Genomic DNA, 18,623 nt, shown 5'->3' with positions numbered 1-18,623 from the left:
GTAACTGTGGTTTCTGGTGACATCTCTCCAATTGGTAGCTTAGTGTGTACAATATTTCCAAAGACTGTTTGAAAATTAGTTACTTAAGCCCTACCTTTCAGCTTACCACTTCTCTCAAAAGTCTGTTAAGCACTCAAATGCTTGTCATTTACAAAAATGACAATGGGATCATGTCTCAGTGGACAAAGGTGTGACGTATGCAGTCGGGGGAGAAATAAAGAATGTCCCCTTGCTTTTGCCCTTTCTAATGCTTTATTCACTCAAATCACTCCATACAGTTTCACTCTACAGGTTCTTAATCAAGAAAATGACAATCCTTAATGCTGGGCACTGCCATAGACAGAATCAATTCTCAGCAAACGATTCTAGGTTAATCCTAAGCTGCAAACACTCTTAATCATGACAGGCATTCCCTCGGCATGCTCAGCTCAAGTGCCCGTCTAAAGTCTGCAGCCTTAGGCCTTAAGTCCAGTGGATGCACAGTCCGTGAGACCGCGGTGGTCAAGTCAGGAACTGAAGGAGGCTTCTCCCCACCCTCACCAGGGTCCAGATGTGGCTGTGGAGTTTGAGAGCGGGGAGGACAGTGCAGAGGAGCAGGCAGATGCTGAGAGGAGTTGGGGTGTCACTCCACTTCCTCCTCAGGCTCTCTGGCATGTGGGCGTCACTGTCGGCTGGCTCAATGTCTGCTCGTTTCCTCCATCATTTGTGCTAAATTTGGGGGCTTCTGCCTGCCCTTTCAATCCCTGTCAGCTGTCACTGGGTTTCTTAGTGACGTCTTTCCTTCTGAGGTCTGGTGGTTTTGCCCTGATCTCTCGCCCTTTTGTCCCTGTTGGGCATGGGCAAATAACAGAGACTTCACTCTGGGTTTTTATCAGGGTTGTGGAAAGTGACTTCTTTAATCAGGCTATGCCTGATGGCCATATTGGAGGGCTCTGCAGGTGTACCTGGTGGGGACTGCAGTTTATTTCAAAATGGAGATACTTAGGCTAAGGCCCTTCTTGGGTTAAGGCCATCTTTACAGGTCAGGAAGCTGGGAGATGAAAACAAATCCAGATGTGTCCCATGCACTTAGCAACCTGTGACACACATCAAGCTTATCCCACAGGGTACGTGTGGGAATTGCTACATTAGGCCCTTAGAAATCTGTGGATTTGGAGACACCCAGAAAGACTTTGGGGCAAACGTGAGATTTGGGGATCGGTTATTAGATCTCTTTGAAATACTGCAGTGGGAGTCCAACATGTGCACGTCATTGATAATGTGGAGGGAGCAGCGGATGGAAGGGAGCAGCGGAGGGCCAGCCACGTGGCCACAGGACACACAGTGACTCACACAGTGACTCAGCGCTTGCCGTCTGAAGCAAGGAAGGCTGGTTCTTCCCTTTTAGATGTTGGACCACGGAACTAAGAGTTACCTAACCCCTCTCTGCCTCAGCTTCCTCATATGTGAACAGGGGATGGCTGTGGTGCGTAAATCTTTGGCCTAGGGGAGAAATGAACAAATCTGTGTAAAGAATTTAGATGGTTGTTTGACCTCTTCTGTGACCGTTCGCTTCATGGAACGTATTTAAACGGTGAGATTAGGGGGCATTATATTTTCTTCACAGGCTGAAGTTTTCTGTAATTTCTGCAATAAACATGTCATTTCGATAGAAGGGGAGAAAGTTTTCCAAGTCAGGTTTTCAAAATACATACACCCTAGATGAGTCATGCTTAGATGACTAAAAAGCCATGTAGCGCATATTTTCATCAAGTTAGGCAACGTTCTCTGTTCACGTTGGGCTCCCCTTCCTTGTCAACCTCCATAAATGGAGCTAAGAGGTCCCCGCAAGATCCCTGAGCTGCAAAGGTTTTCACGTGCATTGGACGATTGCATTCCCTCCATCTCTGGAGCAGTCAGATATATTTTGGGAATCGGATAAATAGCCATCTCCATAGGTAACTTAATTAGCTGAATTTATTTTTGGAAAATAAAAGTGTTTATACATCCTCGGGGTAGCTTTACGCCAATTGGCAATTCCTAATCCTCTAGTATCATTTCAGGTTTTATCATCTATAAAATACCACCTGTGCCTGGATACAGGGACTATTCCCTTACTTCCCTGAAAGAAGATTCGAAAACAAGTTCTGGGGTTGGTTGGCTCGTTTTGAAGGGGGGAGAGGGGGAATCTGAATATATGAACTATTGACATTGCAGATGAGATGATCAAATGTCAATTCATAAAAGTTTTCAGATACACACCCACCCACCCACCCATATATTTATTATTCAGATATATATGTGTATATATTTAGGACTGCAGAGAAACCACATATAAAATAATATGCCAAATTAGAAATATGGCCCCTTAGGCATATTTCATATTTCATATTAGAACTTCTACATGTTGAAGAGGGTGCCCTCGCCAGCCCACGAGGGCTGCTTTTCTCATCTCAACGGCTCTTGGGAGAGCTTTGAGCTCACTTTTGGCTGCGTTATTTAAAGCCTGGTGATTTGTGAATCATACATGTCACGGGAAGTCTACCCTGAGCCGTAAACCCTCTGCCAGGCTCGGAGCTTTCAATAGTGTTTCCATTCATCCTGGGACTCTCTCTGGGCTCCCACTCCACTAGCCCCTCACTGACTTGCTTTTAAAATCCATCTTTAAAAGACTCATTTGCAGTGATCTCTGACACATGGGATTGCATAGATATTCTTATCAGGAATAATTCTGTGTCCATTTTCACCCCCACCCCCTGTTTGTTTTGCTGCGCGCCAACTTTGTCACTTGAAACATTGGTGATGTGCAGGGTACGATGGCACACACCTGTAATATCCAGTGATTCAGGAGGCGGAGGTGGGAGGATCACAAGTTTAAGGCCAGCTTCAGCAACTTAGGGAGACCCTGTCTCAAAAATGAAAATGGCTGGAGATGCAGCTCAGTGGTAGAGCACCCAGTACTGCAGAAACAAACAAATACAACCACTGTGATTTTTTTTTCTTTTTCTCATGAACCTATAGGTTAACTAGGCTGTTTCTCTGCTGCTCTAGCTTGGACTCACCCTGGGACTTCTGGGGCTGGATCATCCACAGTGGCTCCACTTACATGTCCAGCAGGGTTCTGGTGTCGAGGCTGCAGAGGGCCTCTGCGTGGCATCGTGTATGCCCAAGGAGGCTCCACTGCCTTCTTGATGGGACGGTTTCAGAGCCTCAAAAGGGCACCCGTAGGAGCAGAAGGTTCTTGAGGCCTTACTCTGAGGCCACCCTGTCATATCTCCACCATTCTGCCGGCCACTGTTAGTTAGGGGACCGGCCCAGATTTACAGCCAGGAAACACATTCCATGTCTCCGTGATGAGAACAGCAGGGAGCCTGTGTCTATTTCTAGTCCCCAGCAAACTCATTTTCAGCGGATTCTCTAGGGACTTCTGTAAGCCTCTAACACGTCCCTGGATTGATGATGCTTTAAGTTGAGATGTTTTCCCTCAATGCTGCTTTGTGATTCAAAACTAAGTCAGGTACAAGGCCCTGGGTTCAATCCCCGTGCCCCCCTCCCCACACACCCCTAATAGGGTGCTGCTTACACCATGAAGACCCAGTTAAGGACTCCGACCTGGCCTGATATTTTAGTAAGTGTGGTGAGTCTGGGAGAGCTGACCCTTGGAGAAGTAGATCTGTTGTCTGTCTTGCTGGACGAGGACAAATTTTACGGTGTCCCCAGTTGAGGGGCAACAGCGCCATATACTGTTACTGTCAAAACCCACCGGGCTGTTTTGTTGTGACATTAAGGTTGCTGTTGGGATGCATACTTGGTTACCGGCAGCCGTTCTGTCAATGTGACTCTTTAATCAGCTAGAGGAAGGCACAAAAGAGACACCTTAAGGACAGCCACCCTTCTGAGAAGGAGCCGCCTCACATCTCTCTAATTAGCAAACATCTCGTGCGTCTGTCGCGCTGCCATGAGGGCCTAATTACCAGGCCTTGGAGTTCGCTGGTACCTACATGGTTGTGTAAAATTGAAACCAGATGAAAAATCAAATGTTCCATGCAGGAGAAAAATGGATGCCGAACAAGGCTTGCAGAATTCTTAAGTGCTCCAGATTGCCCAGGGTTCACTGCGTTGCCTCTCATAAGGAAAGGCCCGGAAACGACTCTGAATGAGGAGTCGCTCCAAGAAACCACAAAAGAAAGAACTCGGCATAATAAATACATTTTTTTTTATAAATACATTGTACACAGCATAAAAGGCCGCACGCAATTTGCGAATTAGGTACCCTTTCAGACTGTGGCAGGTAAATAGGTGTAATGGAAGTCCCTGGTGCTCTGATCAAGCTCGGTTCTCCAGCCTTCAGGAAATGACATTGCCTTTTTAAGGAGTATTATTTTGATTTAAAAAGGCTCTCTTAGCCAACGAGAGAGAGAGGGGGGAAAAAAAAGTTCAGTATTTACAGAAAATGAAGACTACATTATCCCTGAGTGTGTGGACAGTGTGCGCATTCTGTGCGAGAAAATTAAAAGTCTCTGCTTTCCATTCAGAAGCAATTAGAGCATGTCTTTCATGGTGGCTAGAAAACAGATGCAGGACTCGTAGAAGTCCAAAGTGTAAAACAAAGGTGGAGACCAGAGGAAAATGCATCTCTAAGTGTCTTGAGTCTTCAGGTAGCTAGCGCCCAGGCCTGGGACAGTGGACACATGTGCCTTTCCAATTCTGAGTGTGCTCTGTGAATTCCGCAGCCATGCCCACTTGAGATCTGATCGAACTCTGAAGAGTCTTTTTGGTCCAGAAATCTCCCTTAGAACAGTAGAGAGGGTGCTGACGGCGACTGGCTCGTCCCTGGAGGAGGGGCAGGAACCGGAAGGCCTCACTGGCATTTGTGAACCGGCACCTCCCACAGATGCAGAGCCCTCCTAGAAGCTGGTAAGTGGAGGCCACTGCCCGGGTTTCTTGATGCCGAGGATCAACACATTTCCAAATATTAGACAGTCCCATCTCACAGGTGTGAGCCATCTGGTTGAGCAAAGCAAATACATCCATGTATTGGAGTGAGCTGAATGTTTTTGCAAACAACCCTAAAACTTCAGAGGCTTAATATAATACATGTTTATGACTTTTTGAAGTCGAGGACCAAGTGTGTTTCAGCCAGGCTGTGGGCCATGTTCTGTGCACCTGTTCAGGGACCTGGGCTTCTCCCGATTGTTGTCCCCATATTGCTGGGACCTCTTCATCTCTCCACTTGGATGGAAAATGAGGATCGGTGCAGGTGGTGGATGGGGGCTGACCCAGGTTCAGTAGAGGGTCCACTTTACTTGTGAGCACCTTCTGTTGGCCAGAACTCTGACGTCAAACCACTAACAGGAAGAGGCTGAGGAGCAGGCAAGCTCAGAGCCACCTTAGTGAGCGGTGGCTATCTCTGCCTGTCCTGTTCTGCTGAGGACAGGGAAAGGTGATCTTGGCTGGACAGGGAGGTGGTCATCAAGCTGAGCACTACTAAGGAGTCCTCTATGGTGGCCCTAAATAGCCTCCAGTAGAAGTGGCTCTTGCCACACAGGAGAGGTTCTCAGCAAACAGAACATCCTTTGGAGTAACCAGAGCTCCTCTGCCACCCGTGCCACCTTGCAGAGGAAGAGTGCTGGGCCATCCTCGCTGGCTGTTCCTGGCTCCCTTCTCATCTCTGGTGCACTGGTTCTTGCATGTGGAAAACCTGTTCCCCTTGTGTTGGGACCTGCCACTGTGGGACACTGAAGGACAGGGACAGCTGAAGAACATGTGTGGCATCCTAGACAGGGGCCCTCCTTCCAGTCTGTAAATTATGGATATTGGTTTGAAGAAGTCTTTGTCTCTTAAAATAAGTTCTCAATGCTCAGGATTAGAAGCAGCTGGGATCCCTGCAGCGGGCAGAGCTCTCAGATGTGTGTCTGCGTGTTTTTTCAGTAGGCACGACAGATGCTCTGGAATGACACGCATACCTGTCATGCCAGCAAAGCCACATCCTCGGGCTGTCTGCTGGTCACCAGGTGGGGCCTGCACCGCCACAGGGTATACTGTCAAGGAGTCCCTGAGGGGGACCCTCCCTGCATTTCCACCCTGGCTCTTCTGCTTGCAGGGAAGCCCCAAGAACCCAGGAGAATGGGAAATAGAGCAACGGAATCCAAAGTCTTGTTCTTGATTTTTTTTTTTTTTTTTTTTTTTTTTGCTTCAATTAAGTGAAACTTTGAACCTCTCTAGGATGCAGAGTTGGTAATGTGGAGTGGAGTGGCATAGACGTTTGTGTTCATTACCATAGCAGCAAGTTGTGAGCCCCCGCCGAAAAGAAATTAGTTATATTTGCAGGACTATTGTTGTTTCTCTCTCTTAATAAATGTGAGAGAGAGAGAGAGAGAGAGAGAGAGAGAGAGAGAGAGAGAAAGTGTGTGTGTGTGTGTGTGTGTGTGTGTGTGTGTGTGTGTGTTTGTTTTCAGGAACCTGGAGTTACATATATGGAATTATAGAGAAACCCCAAGTTCTTACCCTTGTGAACTCTCCCTGTCTCTGCAGTGAACTTAACCTGGGCTCCTGGGGGCACAGATGCTGTCTGCTTTGCCTGTTGGTACACATGCTGTTTGTGGGTGCACCCTAACTACTAGGATCACTTGCAAGGTGTGCATCCTGTGCAACAGCATGTGTGACCACAGAGGCTGGTCTGGGGAAATGCGAAGTGCGGGCCACGCATTCCTTCTAGTTAATTATGGACCTCTGTAGAACGGGCTGTGGACTCTCTGCCCGCGTGAAACTTCAAGTGAAACTGTCGCTGTGCAGGTAGGGTTTTGTCATTCCCAGGGCCTTTGCTTTCACTTTGGACTCAAGTGAAGCTTTGGGAGCGGGTCCAGGGGTGCCCGGAGTTCAGGACTTGATTGAGATCAATTGGCCTTGGATGGGACTGGGCGTTTGGATCACTGATGCTCCATTGGGTCTCCATTCCCTTAAGAGAGAGGGAACCTTGTTTTTATGTCCTGGCCCAGGTTTGGATGTGTATCCAACCTAGGAACCTTGATACAGCATGGACCTTGAGTCAGGAAATAAATGAGGAGCAGAACAAACATCAGTGTGCCTGTCTCCTCAGCCCACATCCTGCTGCCACCCACCACTGTGCAAGCCTCAGCACTTGCTACCTTCTCTTATTTCTTGCTCCTCTACTTCCCTATTGGATCAGCAGCACCTCTATTCTGCATCAGCCTCCCAGAACCCAGGCGGAAGGAGCTGCCTGTCCCCTGGGACCTGGCGGTCTCTAAGCAGAGGAAGAGACACCTGGAGGTGCTGCTTCTTGACCTTGGACTCAGAGGGGCTCACCTCCCCCAGGCACACTTCTTTGGCAAGTTCAGGCTCATTCGCGGAGACACTGTCTTCCCTCCCAAAGGGGAAGCAAAGATCCTGAATTATACTGTGCTCAGCTCTGACTCTGCCCCCTGGGAACCGGAAGTGGTTGGCTCTGGCCGTTGGCAGCCGAGAGGAGTGCCATTAGACAGAAATGGCAAGTTCCCTGCTTCCTGGTCCCGTCTGCCATCGAGGAGGACAAGAATCACGGAGGTCAAGATTCCTCCGAGATACAAAGGGAAAAGGAAGCTAGTGGGAAGCGCAGCAAAGAATGAATCTACCGGACCTGGGGCTCCTGCTTCTGTGTTTCCTCCCAGCAAATCGGCTGCTCCTTTCACCAGAACTCCAAGAGTTAAGATGATAACCTCATCTCTTTCCAGTTGATTAACTAGCTTCAAAGACATGGGGGTGTCCCCCACCCCAAACACAGAGAAACAGAATTTAACTTCTACTGGAACCTTGTTAAAAACGTTCTATTAACAGATTATAATTGCACACATTTGAGGGCTAGAGTGCGATGTTTTGATGTTTGTTTACAATGTGACATGATAAAGTCAACTAATTAACAGAGCCATCGACTTCCTTCCCTGGGAGATGTTTTGACACTCTCTTGGTTGTTTTGAAATAGATACCACAATATTAGTGACTGCCTTCACCCTTCTTAAAACTTTTTCCCCCTGTCTACCTAAAACTTCATGCTCTTTGATCCCTCCTCCCTCCAGGCCCATTTCCTGTCCCCTGGTCACAGCTGTGGCCCCCTTCTCCCATGCTTCCCACTGTTAGATCCCACGTGTAAGTGAGATAAAGCAATATTTATCTTTTGTGCCTGGCTTATTTCACTTGGCATAATGTCCTCCAGTTTGATCTAGGTTGTCACCAATATCCCGACTTTTCGGGCTGGATAGTTTTCCGTTGTGGATAGATCTCCACTTCACTAACATGGCTTTAAGCCAGAGGATGTCACTCATGCACCCAGTGGCTCAGTCACCCATTGCTGTATGTCAGGCATCATTACGTCCCAGGGTCTGCTGGGGAGACCAGGACAAGCAGTAGCTCTGCTTTTGATGCATTTATATTCAAATAGGGACAGAGTTGACACTGGGTCATCTTTTCCCTTGTCTGTTAGGCCCATTTTAAGACATTTCTTGATGAATCATTACATGCTGGAGACTCAGCAGTAAGCAGAGGCTGTGGACTCGGGCTTCACAGACGTGCTATTTTGGGGGATGGAAATAGAACATACACAGAGAAAATCCATCCCTAAGCTGTCGGGTGGTGCTGAGCACCATGAGAAAAAGTAAAGGTGGGGTAGAGCTTGGGTGGGTGGCGAGGTTAGCACCATTGACACAGAAGAAGGGAGGGTGATACTGGGCAGAGGTTTTTGAAGGAGGAAGGAACTAGAAATCCACAGCTGACTTGTTGTCTACCCTCCTCAGAAGAGGAAGCTAACGGCTTAGCTTAAAGGTGCTGGTGACTATGGGCACTGGGAGGATGTTCCGTCTGCTGTGTGGGACATTCACCTGGACGCTCTGGAAGGCCTCTGGAGCTCAGAAGGCAGTGGGTGGGGATCCATCCCCATGGAATTCCTTGCTGTTGGTTTTGGGGTTTTTTAAATATAATTTAAATTTGTAATATGCGAGGGGCAGATGTTTTCTGAATTTAGTTACTGCACTTGGAGCTGACAATAAGGAATAAGTTGATACACAATTTAAAACTTCTGTGGTTCTGCAGCTCTATAAATAAATGGTTTGTTTTCGAAAAGATTGGAACAAGAGGGTGGAGGCGGAAGTTGCATGAAGAAGCCGAGTGCTGCACAGTGGTGCCATTGTCTAGTGAAATGAAGGCAAGTGAAATTTTCAGTTGGCCTCTGTGCTGATTTTGGATTCAGTTCCTTTTTCTTTTTTTTTTTTTTTTTTTTTATTCCTCCCAGAAAAAAAAGACAGTAAGGAATACGGAAACTTGATTAAATTAACTTAATTGCGAGAGATTACGATGGGGTCATAAAACTTTTTTTGTCAAATACTTCATTTCTGATCCATTTGATGTTGAACCTTTTTTTTTTCCCCCTCTTTGAAGTTGGAACAATCCGACTAATTCAATTTGTTCTGTGTGAAACCTATGGACAGAAGAAAGATCCACTCAGTTAAAAGCCTCTAAGAGTTTCCGCTTTGGCTTTGTAAAATTAGTAAGCTTTCTAAGAGCAGTTTTGCTTACAAAGGCAGTGAGTGGCCAAATTTCTAGATTCTTCTTGGCATTTGAGCTGTGGTCAAATGTAGTATTTTTCCTTACTTCTTAAATTTCTACCTGGAACCGTCAACCTTCAGAGCAACAGGTATGGCGGTGTAGACGCCAGCACAGAATCTCATTTCTTCCCAGAGACCTAACAGGCCCTCCTTTGAGGTCTGCTCTAGTCCCCCTTACTGCTGGACACTAGTCCTGCGATTCAGTGGAAAGCGGGTGGAATTGAGAGTCGCACAGACCCAAGTTCAAGTCCTGCTAAGGCCCAGCTGTGAAAACTTCCTCAAGTTCTTTGTAAGGGCTTCCTCCATCTGTTCACCAGGGTAACAGTCTCCTAGTAAGAAGATGATTCACACGAGGCAGTTAGCACAGCGCCTGGTGTGTGGTGGATACCATTATCTGTCGTCCCTTTGCAAATCCTTTGTGCTAGGAATCCTTACTCAGGCTTCCTTGACCTTTCTGGGGAGCCATCTCCCCAGCTGGCAGCCTGAGGGCTGGCTGTGGCAAGAGAAGCCTTTGGTTGAACGAACTCTGGGCTTAAAAATGTTTGGAATTCGTTGCCAGCACTCAAAAATCAGGTTTTTATAGGAGAGTCTGGATTTCTGGCTTGATTTGAAAATCGAGACTGTCTGCCAGTACCGCACCTCCCCCTCTGTCCCCACAGGGCCAGCAGGCAGCAGAGGTTGAGAAGTGGCTGCTTCCCTTAGGTGCAGATGGGTCCCTAGGCTCCCTTCCCTCCTCTCAGTTCCTGCCTGGACCCTCAGGGCACCTAAAGTCGTTAGAGTGGACGCCTGAGTAAACGTATGGTGCTGCGAATGTCGAGGCTGCTTACAGGCCTGGAGATGTGTTCAGCTCTGACCCCGGAGGGCAGTCCCTTTGTACCTCTGAGTGACCAACAGATGTCTGCTTGAAGGAAGGCTATCTCTCTGGTTAAGAATGCAGCTTTGGCAGCAACTCCTCAAAGTGCCATCTGGGCCGGGAGTCGGGACACTAGGTCAGGCAGGAAGATCAGCCCCCGCCACCTCATAGGGTAATGGACTCACATTTAAGTCATCCTCAAGTGTAACATAGGCAAGCACATTAATGGCTGGAGGGTATCAATGGGGGCAGTTAGAGCAGAAGCATCAAGAGAGTTGGTTGACCATGAGGAAGCCCGAGAAAGGACAGGGTTTGCTGGATCCAAGGCCAGCAAGATGGTTCATTACCAGACGTCTTTGGGGAAAGAATTAGCACCCTTGGTCAAGTTAAGGGACATAAAGATGAAGTCCAGCAATAGCCATTTCCCTGGTTTCTCGTCTTCAGAGCTTTCTCTATTCCCAGGTCTTCATTGTACCTGTTAAACTTGTCTCCACAGCGACAGGAGAATTACCAGTGGATACGCTCGACTGTCCAGTGAATGAGTGATATCTCTTCTTTAAAATACAAGGGTCTTGTTGATTATATTTTGAGATACTTAAGGAAATGGATGTAACTGATTTCCCAGATTTTCATTCTAAGAAATACGTTCAAGATTTCTGGTTTAAATTCACTCAAGAAAGCGAAGAGAAAAAAAAGAATAACATTTGATCTGTATTGTTCTCACCACAATTTAAGAGTCTCTATTCAGCTACGAATGACATTTTACAGTTTTATAGGCCATTTGGTTCTTTTATTTGACCCAGATTTAGCTTAACCAGGTACATCAGGACTTTTTACAGGATCACGCTAGTGGTTACTTTGATTTTTTTTTTCCCCCTCAAGGCATCAAGTTTTGTCTTGGTTTTCATAAAAACCGTGAGCGCGTCCGTCGTCGGTGATGTGGAGGCTGCACATTCAAAACCAGTTCTCAGCCAACCTCTGTCCCGCGCTGGGTCTGGTTGCGAACCGTACATAATCGTGGCCTTGTCGCGGGGTAGCAGTCTTATGCAACCACTTGATTTTTACTGCAGGAGTGTTAAGTCATAAAAAGTGTCTACTTTTTACCATGCTCCGTAAAAGAACCAGCTCTCTCTAGACGTTTCTGTGGCCACCGCTGCAGCAGGCCAGAGGTGACTTCAGGCTGAGAGGAGACTCAGTTGCAGGGAGCCACGTGGCCAGGATGAAACTGGACCAGCAGAGTAGGAAGGGACTGTGCCTTCACGGCCTTTGCATGAGACTTTTTCGGTGGCTGTCACCAGATTAAGGATGTACAATGGGTCAGAAGTGAGAGCTGCTGATGGTGATGGTAGTGTCACAGCCAAGGTTTATGGTGTTTCCTGGGACAGGCGTCGTCCCAGGGTGTAGGCTGTGCCTAGCAATCCAGAGAGGGAGGTGCTGTGCCCCCCTGGTTTACAGAGGAGGTGTTTGAGGCCCAGGGAGATTAATGGCAGCCTCAATTTCATGCATTCAGATGACTCACCCCATCCTGGTGGATAGTCTGCACCCCGTGTCTCCAGGGCTTTTTTGTTTGTATGTTTGCTATTTGTTTGGGGTTTTTTTTTTTGGTGGAGCTGGAGACAGAACCCAGGGACTTATGCATGCCCGGCAAGCGCTGTACCACTGAGCCATATCCCCAGTGCTCTGTATTCGCTTTTAAGAACAGATAGAAAAAATGACAGTATAGACACAGTCCTTTATTTCCACCCATTGGTTCCCCCAGCCAGTGGCCCACAGGACTCGGAGAGGGGGGCAGCAATTTGGGGGAAATGGATTGAAATGTCATCTTGTAATTGAATAGTCCTGGTTTTATGAGAGAAGTTGCTAAATGTCTTATGCTTTCCTCTTGTTCTGAAGAATGTATTATTTAGTTACTCATTTGCTTGGAAGAATGAACTCAGGGGCACTCTTCCATGGAGACCTTTTTATTTTGAGACAGGATCTCACTAAGTGGCTGAGGCTGGCCTTGAACTTGAGATCCTCCTGCCTCAGCTTTCCAAGTCGCTGAGACAATAGGCATGTGCCACCGTGCCCAGCAATGATTTTAGCATCTTCAGGCTGTGTTGCAGCCTCCAGGAAGGACAGCAACTGTCCTAGTCTTCCAAAGGAGTTACTGGATCAGATCTCTTTCACCTTCTGTATAGAGCCTGGAACTATCATTGGGGTTCACAGAACTAGAGTTTGTGTTTTGGATGTTTTTCTAGTCTCCTACCTGCTGATGGACCATTAGCCACTGTTGATTCTTGGGGCGGCTCCCCTTCCCTTGTCTTTCCTTGGATGCTTGGACCTTGGTACCCATGTTTCACATCAGTGGATTCAACCAACCAACCGATGGTGGAATTTATTCAGAACAGAGATGTAATGCTGCTAATATATCAGACCTGCGTGGCTGCTGGCCACCTGTACTGATCCTGCTCAGTCTTCTCATTACTCCCTGAACTGCTCCACATAACAGTGGTTTACATGGAACTGACATCGCACAAGGTATTCGGGCATCATTAATGACCGGACATGCTTTAAAGGACGCTGGGGGTTGTGTGTAGGTCTATGAAAATGAGGGTCTTGGACATCCTTGAGTTTGGGGATTTGGCCAGGATTCTGGAACCAGTCCTCTGGGGATACTGAGGGATTTCTGACTTCTGATTTGTGACCCGTTGTGAGACAGGGATGCAGATGACCTGGCTTGCTGGAGGAATAAAGGGAGTCAGAAAACCAAGAGCCCGGGTCCCCTAAAGGAAAGATGAAGCCAGGCCTTGTACATGTCATCGCCGGTGCTGTGCCTTCTACTCCCCCCGCCCACCAGCTTCTGCTTTGTTTTTTTTTTTTTTTTCTTTGAGAGAATGAATGACAAATCTGTCAAGGTGATGCTGTTGGCCTCAGGCTTTTTGAAAAACACCTTATTTCCTGTCCTTCGGGGCCACCCCCTTGAGGACAAGCTCTGTCTTCTGTTTCTACACCTTCCTGTCCCCTTTCCCCACCCTGAGGCCCTTTGCTTCATGGACCACTTTCCAGATGACAGAGAATCACCTGGGTGGGTTGGATCGAGTGGGTTCTCTGTGCAGTCTTGGGGTGCAGTGCGGCAGAGGAGCCCCAGAGATGGTGGTGCACATATTCTAGTGTGTGTGTTGGGGGGACAGGGAGGGGGCAAAGCAGCCCTGGGGCCCCCTGCTGGCAGCCCTGGGGACAGACAGGTCTTGGCCCTGATCTGGGTTCCACGTGTCTCATGTCTTCCCTGAGCACATGGGCACGCTGGTGCTGGTGGCAGAGCCATAAATGAACCCCTTCCAGAGTCTCTGCCCTCCAGGTACTGACAGGAAGCCCAGCCTCCCAGCTCAGGAGATGTCTTTGTGTTTAGAAGCTTAATGGAGGAAACCAGCTTAGGTAGCAAGGTGCTTAACCTTTGCTTGCTCCCATGGACTCAATTTAGCATCCTTCCTCCACACCCCACGCCATGGAGACAGAACACAAAGGGAAATATTAAATATTCAAATTGAATTAAATAGTCACAAATACCTAGGAATCTTATCAGAGCCTTCAGTGGAACATCCGCTGGGCAGCAAGTTCTGTCTCCCTGTGTGAGGCATTGATTGCAGTGTTTAAAGCAAATTCACAGTAAATGCTGTCCTTTCTTCTTCTTCCAAAAAGATTCTCGAGCCTCTCTTTTTTTCTCATGGTTTCTGTTTTTCTCCCTACTGCAAAAGGCATCAATACTAGACATTGGTGCCAGATTCTGTGCAAGAGATGCAGTTCTTTACCAAGAATACCAGATTCTAGCTGGCTTGTTTCACAGTCTCTGAAAATGGTTCATTTTAATGTCTGCTTCTTTCCTTTCCAAACCTACAAACATTATTAAGAATGTAGCCAGAGATAGAACCCAGATGGTATGGAATGTTGAAGTTACCAGAATTTTTTTTTTTTTATGGTATTACAGATTAAACCAGGAGCACCTAACCCCTGAGCCACATCCCCAGGCCTTTTTTTGTATATTATTTAGAGAAAGGGTCTCACTGAATTGCTTAGGGCCTCACTAAGTTGCTAAGTCTAGCTTTGAACTCATGATCCTCCTGTCTCAGCCTCCCAAGCCGCTGGGACTACAGGCATGGGCCACTGCACCGGGCTGAAGTCAGCAGGATTTGAAATCATCCCTAATACTTTATAATCACATGGGAAGTAAGTAGGGTCCAAAAGCTGAGTAATCCTGAGTCATTTACTGGGTCTCGACTGCTTTCCCCAGGAGACTGTGTTCTTCCTTGGGCAGAAACTGGGTCTTTTCTAGCCCTGATCTACTGCTGTACACTTCATGCTTTATCTAATCCTGGGGTGATAGCTTCCTACCCCACCACCCCTGTGGCCATTGTTCCCATGGAAAGGTTTTCTCTACTGTGTAATCTCTAGACTCCACAGGAGGCTCCCCTCCCCTTGAGAAGGGAAACCAGAGCAGTGGATGAAAGCCGGTTTGGGGCCTTGGAAGGATTAGGCAGCAGGGGCCTTAACCCAGGTGCTCAGATGCCTTGTGTCTGCAGGTCTAAGCCAGGAGGAAGCCCTGGTGGCCCCGTCAGTAATCTGCAGTGATCTTGCCTTTAGCCTCCTTACTCTCTGCTGGTCAGCCCTTGGCCTCCAGCCTGCTGCCCTTTGACCTTGACCTCTACAAGGGCGATTTGTCTGGGTTGATTGTGTGTGGACCTAAGGGGGGGAGGGGCTTTTGCTGAGCCTGCAAAAAGACCCCTGAATGGAACTCTGCACGTCTGCTCTCTGTGGGAGAAGAGTTCTTTGTTGATCCTATGTTTTGGCAGATCTGAATAAATGAAAGTTTGTTTCTGTCATAGAGTTTTGAGGTCAAACGGTCTCTCTGGGTGGCCTGGGACCTGACACAGGGAAGTGGTACTGCAGAATTCCTCAAGTCCTTCTGAGGCCCTTTAACTAGAGTTTGGGCAGATAGATCTGTATTTTCCCTGTATCCTACATGCAGGAATCGGAGGTGGCCAGGCTGATGCCAATTCTAATGCAGACAGAACGTCTGGTTCCTGGTGTTGTGTCAGAAGAGAGTTTGGAAAGTCTTTGGAAGAGTTGCTGATGTGGCATCCACTGCGGCTTCACGGACCTCCACGCTCCAGCCGCCTGGAGCTCTGAAACCAAAATAGCTGTTCCAGTGGGTTCTCCCTATGGATTGATGAGGTCCAGGAGGGAGGTGTCCCTGGGGGTCATCAAACTCATTAACTAACTGTTCCTGTCTTCTGGGGTGTACGAGAAAGTGATCTGGGGAAGCCGGATACCTGGTCTTCATGCCCACCCTGGGGGGCTTTTCTTCCCTCTTCTCAGGGCTCCAGGTGGGTTCTATTATCCCCACTGCACAGAAGGTGAAAACTGAGGCAGGACTGGAGGCAGCGTGTGCACATCGTCCTCAGCTCATCATCCGAGGGACAGTGTCTTGTGGCCATGGTTGGTTTCCCTAGGTACCCTGGTGCCCCATTCCTGACAGCTCCTGGCTCCAGCAAGGCGATGTGGAAATGGGACAGGAGATGGCGAGGGCCATAGCGTGCTCGGTGACACTGGTGGGAACAGGGCTCAGGAAGCTGAGGTTCCCCCTTTGCCTTAAAACTTAGAGAAGAGTGTTGATAACTGTCCCACTTCCTTGTCTGTGAAATGGGCCTAGGGATGCTTTCTGGGATCCTGTGAAACCCTGGTTCGAGGATATTGATTTCATAAGAAGTCATTCATCAGCTTTTTGGCTGTGCCTGGCATGAGAGGCACTGGTGAATAACAGTGCTCAGTTGTTCTAAAGTTCAGGTTGTCTGCGGGGTTCATATTAATTAAGTGCTGTGCTTGGCTTCCTTCATCGTATTTGATTTTTCAACCTAGGAGAAAATGAGCTAGGTACTGTCAACCTGCCTCCACAGAAGATAAAGAAAACGTTGCCCGGAGAGGTTTAGTCACTTACTGAGGTCACATGGCCAACATATGGCGGAGCCAGCATGGAGGCCCAGCGGTCCTTCTCTGACCCTCCATTTTCATCATGATATCATGAAATCCATTGCCCTCCTGCCTCACCTGCTCTCCAAATCTCTCAGTCCAGTGGGGACAGGACAGAAGTCAAGTGCCCATACTGAGCACTGTGAAGGAAAGAGACACAAGAGCTTTGCCTGTGGAGTCTAGGAAGGAAAACCCCTGCAAGGGCAGGAGATCCAGAAAACACAGCCTCAGGACAAGTGGGTAGCAGCCTGCTCCAGCACAGGGGACCCCGTGGGTAGGCCTATAAGCCTGCGGCTCTAGCAGGTGAACGTGCTCAGTGGTGAAGAGTACTTCAAGCTTAAAGAACATTCACGGCCCATCAAACAATGAATCTGCAGTTGCCCCTGCGGAGTTAGTGTCTTCTGTGTTTTATTGGAGAGGTTCACATTGGCAAGCATGACAGAGACTCAACCTTCTCGCGGGTGCTTCAACAGACACACTTCACAAGACGTTTCCTGCTTCCAAATCAGGGGAAACACAGGAAGGGGAATTTTGAAGTCCTGCCTCCATAGTTCCTTGGTGATCTTTTATAGGGCTTGATTCCTTAGAACCTCAGGTATGCTCAAACAACAGGGTCCTCTGCCTTTCTCTATTTAAGAGAGAGAGAGAGAGAGAGAGAGAGAGAGAGAGAGAGAGAGAGAGAGAGAGAGAGAGAGAGAGGCTTTTTTTAAACTCTGAGCAAAGAAGCCTTCAAAGAACCTAACCGTGACATACACCAAACATTTGAGGCGTCAAATTGATGAATGCTAATTTATTTTGCTCTGTTTCTATCAGAGTGAGATCTTGCAGCCCTCTACAAGGGTTCCATGATTTTTAATTCTACCATATGAAGTGTTATTAAAAAAAACTATAAAAATAATTGCTCTTAGATTATTGAAATACTACCTCCTGCCCCTCAGTGGTTCATTTCACCTCCAGAGAGAGACTGGCTGTTTTCCCAAAATGTGAATCAGGATTCTGCCTGGTTAGCAATGTCACTTACCTTTTGCTGTTTCTTTGTAAGTGGAAATTAATTAAAGTGGAGCTTGCCAGCGAAAACATATACTTCTAAATATAGATTTCTGTTCTGTAGCCCTGTCTAGGAAAAAAGAAAAAAACCCTTTTATTAGACGTTGCTGATCTCACATCAAAGCCGAAGGAGAAGGCCAAGTTCTCTTTCATTTTTCATAACACGGCTTTCTGATCTCAGAGTCTGCACACCTGACTGTGTTGCTTGCCACACATGCAGCCCGTGAGGGGTGGCCGCAGGGGTCAAAGCCTGCTTTCAAGGTCACTGTGTTTTCTGAACTCGATCTGTTTAGAGGGGGCTAAATTGTTAATCACAGGGAATTCAGAATCTCTCTGTTTTCCTCAGATGGCTGGTAGGAATTTGCATCACTACTTCTTAAGCTTTTTAAAAGACTGCTTTCTAATACTGTCAGGAGAGAGGAGTTTTGTATTTCCTGCTTAAACTAAACCAGCAGAATTCTAGGCTCTAAAATTCATTGGCGCTTAATAACATGGACTATTAAAAATTAAAAAAGATGGTGATGTCTTGCCCCTGTCTTTTTTGCAATGTTATTTATCAAAGTAAAAGCCCTTCTGTTCCAGATATTTCCCCCACACCCAGAATACAAGCACCTGGTGAAAGGAGCTGTCCTAGGAAGGAGAAGCAAGCCCTGTGCTATCTGCTGGTAGGAAATAGTTCACAGTATTGGAACTCTCCATTAGCAATTCATAGATTCTGTAAATGAACTCCCAGGCTTTGGACTCCTCTTACAGAACACCCGAGGTCCCCTGCCAGGTCTCCCTGAATGAGTTCCCTCCTTGTTCATTTCCTGCTGTTTTTCCAAAAGCCTCTGTTTTTTTCTTCCAGTTGCATCTGTTTGCTCCTAAATGAAAGCAGCTTCCAGAAAGCACTGGCCAGCAACATCTGAGCAACGGGAGGGTGGGCTTCATCCTGCCGTTCTATGTGCAGACGGAAGTCTGCTCCAAGCCCTTCTGTCAACACAAACCCACCACACTGAGCTTTGTGTTGCTGGAGTCCTAGAAAAAGAGGGACGTGACTTGAGGGAGTCCTGACAAACCAGGCCTCACCACTTGCCCCAAAGATAACACACAGAAAAATAATAGTTAAGAAATGAATTTAATATTGAGCATGGCCACACTGGGAA

General features: G+C 47.5%; 1 protein-coding gene across 2 annotated transcripts in view; it reads left to right on the top strand.

Annotated features, from left to right (window-relative positions):
* The window catches only part of PDZRN3 (PDZ domain containing ring finger 3), a 204,976-nt gene that overhangs the window by 69,697 nt on the left and 116,656 nt on the right, over positions 1-18,623 (top strand). The window lies entirely within an intron of this gene.

The sequence above is a fragment of the Spermophilus citellus genome (assembly GCF_964194105.1).
Source record: "Spermophilus citellus genome assembly, chromosome: 19".
In the NCBI taxonomy this organism is placed as follows: Eukaryota; Metazoa; Chordata; class Mammalia; order Rodentia; family Sciuridae; genus Spermophilus; species Spermophilus citellus.
The sequence above is the reverse complement of the archived record's forward strand: the minus strand, read 5'-3'. Positions and strand labels throughout refer to the sequence as shown.